General features: G+C 47.3%; 1 non-coding gene across 1 annotated transcript in view; it reads right to left on the bottom strand.

Annotated features, from left to right (window-relative positions):
- The window catches only part of LOC121601113, a 158-nt gene extending 33 nt beyond the window's left edge, over window positions 1–125 (bottom strand). Inside the window, exon 1 of the ribosomal RNA XR_006006004.1 lies at window positions 1–125. This exon is cut by the window's left edge and continues 33 nt beyond it. This is a non-coding gene — a ribosomal RNA (5.8S ribosomal RNA).
- Window positions 126–7,500: the final 7,375 nt, after the last annotated feature.

The raw sequence follows: 7,500 nt of genomic DNA on the forward strand, positions 1-7,500 counted from the left end.
AAACGTCCGATGCGCCATATGCGTTCAACTTATCAATGTTCATGTGTCCTGCAGTTCACATTATGACGCGCATTTAGCTGCGGTCTTCATCGATCCATGAGCCGAGTGATCCCCTGCCTAGGGTTTAAAGAGTGCCTTTCGGCGCCGAGTGGCGTAACCGCGTTCAAAGTTTGGTATGCAACACACTCGACCTGCAACAATGGGTTACTCAAATTTGTACAAGTACAAGTGTTGTCTCTTACGAGACGTCTTGATATGCTCTCTACAAAAGCGTGCGCTAGAGTAGGTACAAATTAATGCACGTCCCAGATAGTGACGATCTCTGGGAGGAAGAACCTTAAGGAACTTCCCGCACACATCAAGACTAGGGTTTGGGCGTGTCCATGCCGGCGCCGAGTACAAGTTACCGCGTTCAAAGTTTGGTAAGCAGCGCACTCGACCTCCAACACAACACGTCCCGTGTCTTGATATGCTCTCTACAAAAGCGTGCGCTAATGCAGGTACAAATTAATGTACGTCCCAGATAGTGACGATCTCTGGGAGGAAGAACCTTAAGGAACTCCCCGCACATATCAAGACTTATAGGTGAGAACGGCCAATCACCTATTTCTCTTAGTAAAACTCACAACTCATTCCTTGGGTTTGGAAGTGTCCATGTCGGTGCCGAGTACAAGTTACCGCGTTCAAAGTTTGGTAAGCAGCGCACTCGACCTCCAACATAACACTTCACGTCTTGATATGCTCTCTACAAAAGCGTGCGCTAATGCAGGTACAAATTAATGTACGTCCCAGATAGTGACGATCTCTGGGAGGAAGAACCTTAAGGAACTCCCCGCACATATCAAGAATTATAGGTAACGCTGCCAATTACCTGTTTCTCTTAGTAAAACTCACAACTCATTCCTTGGGTTTGGAAGTGTCCATGTCGGTGCCGAGTACAAGTTACCGCGTTCAAAGTTTGGTAAGCAGCGCACTCAACCTCCAACATAACCCTTCACGTCTTGATATGCTCTCTACAAAAGCGTGTGCCTATGTAGGTACAAATTAATGTACGTCCCAGATAGTGACGATCTCTGGGAGGAAGAACCTTAAGGAACTCCCCGCACATATCAAGAATTATAGGTAACGCTGCCAATTACCTGTTGCTCTTAGTAAAACTCACAACTCATTCCTTGGGTTTGGAAGTGTCCATGTCGGTGCTGAGTACAAGTTACCGCGTTCAAAGTTTGGTAAGCAGCGCACTCAACCTCCAACATAACCCTTCACGTCTTGATATGCTCTCTACAAAAGCGTGCGCCAATGTAGGTACAAATTAATGTACGTCCCAGATAGTGACGATCTCTGGGAGGAAGAACCTTAAGGAACTTCCCGCACACATCAAGACTTATAGGTGAGAACGGCCAATCACCTATTTCTCTTAGTAAAACTCACAACTCATTCCTTGGGTTTGGAAGTGTCCATGTCGGTGCCGAGTACAAGTTACCGCGTTCAAAGTTTGGTAAGCAGCGCACTCGACCTCCAACATAACACTTCACGTCTTGATATGCTCTCTACAAAAGCGTGTGCCTATGTAGGTACAAATGAATGTACGTCCCAGATAGTGACGATCTCTGGGAGGAAGAACCTTAAGGAACTCCCCGCACATATCAAGAATTATAGGTAACGCTGCCAATTACCTGTTTCTCTTAGTAAAACTCACAACTCATTCCTTGGGTTTGGAAGTGTCCATGTCGGTGCCGAGTACAAGTTACCGCGTTCAAAGTTTGGTAAGCAGCGCACTCAACCTCCAACATAACCCTTCACGTCTTGATATGCTCTCTACAAAAGCGTGCGCCAATGTAGGTACAAATTAATGTACGTCCCAGATAGTGACGATCTCTGGGAGGAAGAACCTTAAGGAACTTCCCGCACACATCAAGACTTATAGGTGAGAACGGCCAATCACCTATTTCTCTTAGTAAAACTCACAACTCATTCCTTGGGTTTGGAAGTGTCCATGTCGGTGCCGAGTACAAGTTACCGCGTTCAAAGTTTGGTAAGCAGCGCACTCGACCTCCAACATAACACTTCACGTCTTGATATGCTCTCTACAAAAGCGTGTGCCTATGTAGGTACAAATGAATGTACGTCCCAGATAGTGACGATCTCTGGAGGAAGAAAAGGAACTCCCCGCACATATTATAGGTACTAATTACCTGTTTCCAAAAACTACCTGTTTCTCTTAGTAAACTCACACCATTCCTTGGGTTTGGAAGTGTCCATGTCGGTGCCGAGTACAAGTTACCGCGTTAAAGTTTGGTCAGCGACTAACCTCCAACATAACCCTTCACGTCTTGATATGCTCTCTACAATAAGCGTGCGCTAGGGACAAATTAATGTACGTCCCAGATAGTGACGATCTCTGGGAGGAAGACCTTCTTGGAAAACTCAATAGTGAGAACTTTCCCTAGTATTTCTCTTAGTAACTCATCCTTGGTGGAAGGTCCATGTCGGTGCCGAGTACAAGTTACCGCGTTCAAAGTTTGGTAAGCAGCGCACTCAACCTCCAACATAACCCTTCACGTCTTGATATGCTCTCTACAAAAGCGTGTGGCTATGTAGGTACAAATTAATGTACGTCCCAGATAGTGACGATCTCTGGGAGGAAGAACCTTAAGGAACTCCCCGCACATATCAAGAATTATAGGTAACGCTGCCAATTACCTGTTTCTCTTAGTAAAACTCACAACTCATTCCTTGGGTTTGGAAGTGTCCATGTCGGTGCCGAGTACAAGTTACCGCGTTCAAAGTTTGTAAGCCCGCACTGACCTCCAACATACTTCACGTCTTGATATGCTCTCTACAAAAGCGTGTATAGGTACAAATAATGTACGTCCCAGATAGTGACGATCTCTGGGAGGAAGAATTCTTGGAAGGAAGTCCAGTCTTATAGGTAACGCTGCCAATTACCTGTTGCTCTTAGTAAAACTCACAACTCATTCCTTGGGTTTGGTCATGTCTTGGGTATGAGTACAAGTTACCGCGTTCAAAGTTTGGTAAGCAGCGCACTCGACCTCACTTCACGTCTGATACCTTCTACAAAAGCGTGTAGGTATGTAGGTACAATTAATGTACGTCCCAGATAGTGACGATCTCTGGGAGGAAGAACCTTAAGGAACTCCCCGCACATATCAAGAATTATAGGTAACCTGCCAATTACCATTGCTCTTAGTAAAACTCACAACTCATTCTTGGGTTTGGAAGTGTGTCGTAGAGTACTTTCCCGAGTATGTGCCCGTCAAACTATCTTGCACATAGACACCTTGGACTTTACCATAAAGGTTCTAGGAACCGGAAGAATTCTAGGTACACGTTTTGTTCCTTCACAGTAACTCACGATCTCTTAAGGTATTAGGAACGTTGCCAGACAAGTAACCTGCTTCACCGACCTCACAACACTCATTCTTGGGTTTGGAAGTCCATGTCGTGAGTACAAGTTATGCGTTCGTTTGTGACATCGCACTGACGTCCATAGAACCTTGGTATGTTCTCATACAAGAATTATAGGTAAATTGCTGCCGTCCTGTTGCTCTCTCTGGGAGGACAACCATTCTTGGAAGAAGTCCATGTCGGTAGAGTACTTTCCCTAGGTATGTGCCCGTTCGTGACTCTCTTAGTGCAACGGACACTCTTGGGTATGTTACCGATACAAGGTTTACTAAGGCAACTGCGACCTCGACCATCCACCTCCACGTCGCGACCCATTCTACAAAAGCGTGCCTAGTACGTAGGTACTTCCCTAGGTAGTGCCCGATCGTGACGATCTTGCGTGCAAGACACCTTAGTATGTTTGCCATACAAGTTTCTCTAGTAAAACCTGCTTGCTCGACCATTGCCCTCCCGTCGCGGACACCATTCTTGGACAGAAGTCCTAGTACGTAGAGTACTTTCCCTAGGTATGTGCCCGTTCGTGACTATCGTTGCGTGCATACGGACACGCTTGGGTATGTTTTACCATACAAGGTTTACTAGGGAAACCTGCTTGCTCGACCATTGCCCTCCCGTCGCGGACACCATTCTTGGACAGAAGTCCTAGTACGTAGAGTACTTTCCCTAGGTATGTGCCCGTTCGTGACTATCGTTGCGTGCATACGGACACGCTTGGGTATGTTACCATACAAGGTTTACTAGGGAAACCTGCTTGCTCGACCATTGCCCTCCCGTCGCGGACACCATTCTTGGACAGAAGTCCTAGTACGTAGAGTACTTTCCCTAGGTATGTGCCCGTTCGTGACTATCGTTGCGTGCATACGGACACGCTTGGGTATGTTTACCATACAAGGTTTACTAGGGAACCTGCTTGCTCGACCATTGCCCTCCCGTCGCGGACACCATTCTTGGACAGAAGTCCTAGTACGTAGAGTACTTTCCCTAGGTATGTGCCCGTTCGTGACTATCGTTGCGTGCATACGGACACGCTTGGTATGTTTACCATACAAGGTTTACTAGGGAAACCTGCTTGCTCGACCATTGCCCTCCCGTCGCGGACACCATTCTTGGACAGAAGTCCTAGTACGTAGAGTACTTTCCCTAGGTATGTGCCCGTTCGTGACTATCGTTGCGTGCATACGGACACGCTTGGGTATGTTTACCATACAAGTTTACTAGGGAAACCTGCTTGCTCGACCATTGCCCTCCCGTCGCGGACACCATTCTTGGACAGAAGTCCTAGTACGTAGAGTACTTTCCCTAGGTATGTGCCCGTTCGTGACTATCGTTGCGTGCATACGGACACGCTTGGGTATGTTTACCATACAAGGTTTACTAGGGAAACCTGCTTGCTCGACCATTGCCCTCCCGTCGCGGACACCATTCTTGGACAGAAGTCCTAGTACGTAGAGTACTTTCCCTAGGTATGTGCCCGTTCGTGACTATCGTTGCGTGCATACGGACACGCTTGGGTATGTTTACCATACAGGTTTACTAGGGAAACCTGCTTGCTCGACCATTGCCCTCCCCGTCGCGGACACCATTCTTGGACAGAAGTCCTAGTACGTAGAGTACTTTCCCTAGGTATGTGCCCGTTCGTGACTATCGTTGCGTGCATACGGACACGCTTGGGTATGTTTACCATACAAGGTTTACTAGGGAAACCTGCTTGCTCGACCATTGCCCTCCCGTCGCGGACACCATTCTTGGACAGAAGTCCTAGTACGTAGAGTACTTTCCCTAGGTATGTGCCCGTTCGTGACTATCGTTGCGTGCATACGGACACGCTTGGGTATGTTTACCATACAAGGTTTACTAGGGAAACCTGCTTGCTCGACCATTGCCCTCCCGTCGCGGACACCATTCTTGGACAGAAGTCCTAGTACGTAGAGTACTTTCCCTAGGTATGTGCCCGTTCGTGACTATCGTTGCGTGCATACGGACACGCTTGGGTATGTTTACCATACAAGTTTACTAGGGAAACCTGCTTGCTCGACCATTGCCCTCCCGTCGCGGACACCATTCTTGGACAGAAGTCCTAGTACGTAGAGTACTTTCCCTAGGTATGTGCCCGTTTCGTGACTATCGTTGCGTGCATACGGACACGCTTGGGTATGTTTACCATACAAGGTTTACTAGGGAACCTGCTTGCTCGACCATTGCCCCTCCCGTCGCGGACACCATTCTTGGACAGAAGTCCTAGTACGTAGCGTTCTTTATTGTACTTGATCAGTTTGTATTGCCTTCGCTTTGTTCCATCGACACTTGCTACTGCTCACTAAGGGTTTTTGTTTGTGATGTGTACGATAAGCCACCGTCTATCCTATCCGGCACTTTATCAACACTTTTCACCCAAGTCATAGGAACGTAGTGTACTTTCCCTGATCGGTACACAATTTGGTGCACGGCTATCCTGACCGGCAACTTGTACCAACATGGACATCCATGAACGCGTACGCTCGGGCTGCGCCCTCCGTGTTGTACTTTCCCTGATCGGTACACAATTTTGGTGCACGGCTATCCTGACCGGCAACTTGTACCAACATGGACATCCATGAACGCGTACGCTCGGGCTGCGCCCTCCGTGTTGTACTTTCCCTGATCGGTACACAATTTTGGTGCACGGCTATCCTGACCGCAACTTGTACCAACATGGACATCCATGAACGCGTACGCTCGGGCTGCGCCCTCCGTGTTGTACTTTCCCTGATCGGTACACAATTTTGGTGCACGGCTATCCTGACCGGCAACTTGTACCAACATGGACATCCATGAACGCGTACGCTCGGGCTGCGCCCTCCGTGTTGTACTTTCCCTGATCGGTACACAATTTTGGTGCACGGCTATCCTGACCGGCAACTTGTACCAACATGGACATCCATGAACGCGTACGCTCGGGCTGCGCCCTCCGTGTTGTACTTTCCCTGATCGGTACACAATTTGGTGCACGGCTATCCTGACCGGCACTAATCGTCACTTTTCGTCCATAACCTAGGAACGTCGTGTAGGTTTCATCATTTTTATGTTTGATTCGGTTTAATATGATTGAAAAATACGCTAAGTCCCAGAAATCTGAACTCGAATACTTCCTCCATGTGGCGCCAAAAGCTACTGAGCAACGCCTAGCTTGTGACCCATTTATAGTTTAATTTCCATTAATAGTTTTGAAAAATACGCTGAGTCCCAGAAATCTGAACTCGAATACTTCCTCCATGTTGCGCCAAAAGCTACTGACCAACGCCTAGCTTGAGACCCATTTATAGTTTAATTTCCATTAATAGTTTTTGAAAAATACGCTAAGTCCCAGAATCTGAACTCGAATACTTCCTCCATGTTGCGCCAAAAGCTACTGACCAACGCCTAGCTTGAGACCCATTTATAGTTTAATTTAAATTAATAGTTTTGAAAAATACGCTAAGTCCCAGAAATCTGAACTCGAATACTTCCTCCATGTGGCGCCAAAAGCTACTGAGCAACGCCTAGCTTGTGACCCATTTATAGTTTAATTTCCATTAATAGTTTTGAAAATACGCTAAGTCCCAGAAATCTGAACTCGAATACTTTCTCCATGTGGCGCCAAAAGCTACTGACCAACGCCTAGGTACATGGTTGGTACATGGATTGTATGCATGCAGGCGTACTGCCGTGCTGGACCGGAAAATCGCACTAGCTACTAGAACGTAGAGTAATTCCCCTAGATAGGTGCTTTTGCATGCCTCTGATCGACGACCATGCAACTTGCAACGTGCGACACGCGTAGGTAGGCTTCCCCATACAAGTTCCCTAGGGTAGCACCAAATTGCATACTTTCAGGCGTAATTTTCGGAACCGTGTACCGTGCATGGTACAAGTATCAGTAGCTCGTGCAATTTGTTTTGCATCGTGTTGCGGTTGCAGGTGCGTCAAGATAGGAGTGTTTCGAGACTTTTGCCAAGCTTGAGTGCCATTTGCAGGATAATAGATGTTCTAGCCACGTTAAACATGCCACTTAATGCCGAAAAGAAAAAGCCGTTTTCTAGGGACGTCCTGTCA

The sequence above is a fragment of the Anopheles merus genome, unplaced genomic scaffold, assembly GCF_017562075.2.
Source record: "Anopheles merus strain MAF unplaced genomic scaffold, AmerM5.1 LNR4000029, whole genome shotgun sequence".
Taxonomy (NCBI): domain Eukaryota; kingdom Metazoa; phylum Arthropoda; class Insecta; order Diptera; family Culicidae; genus Anopheles; species Anopheles merus.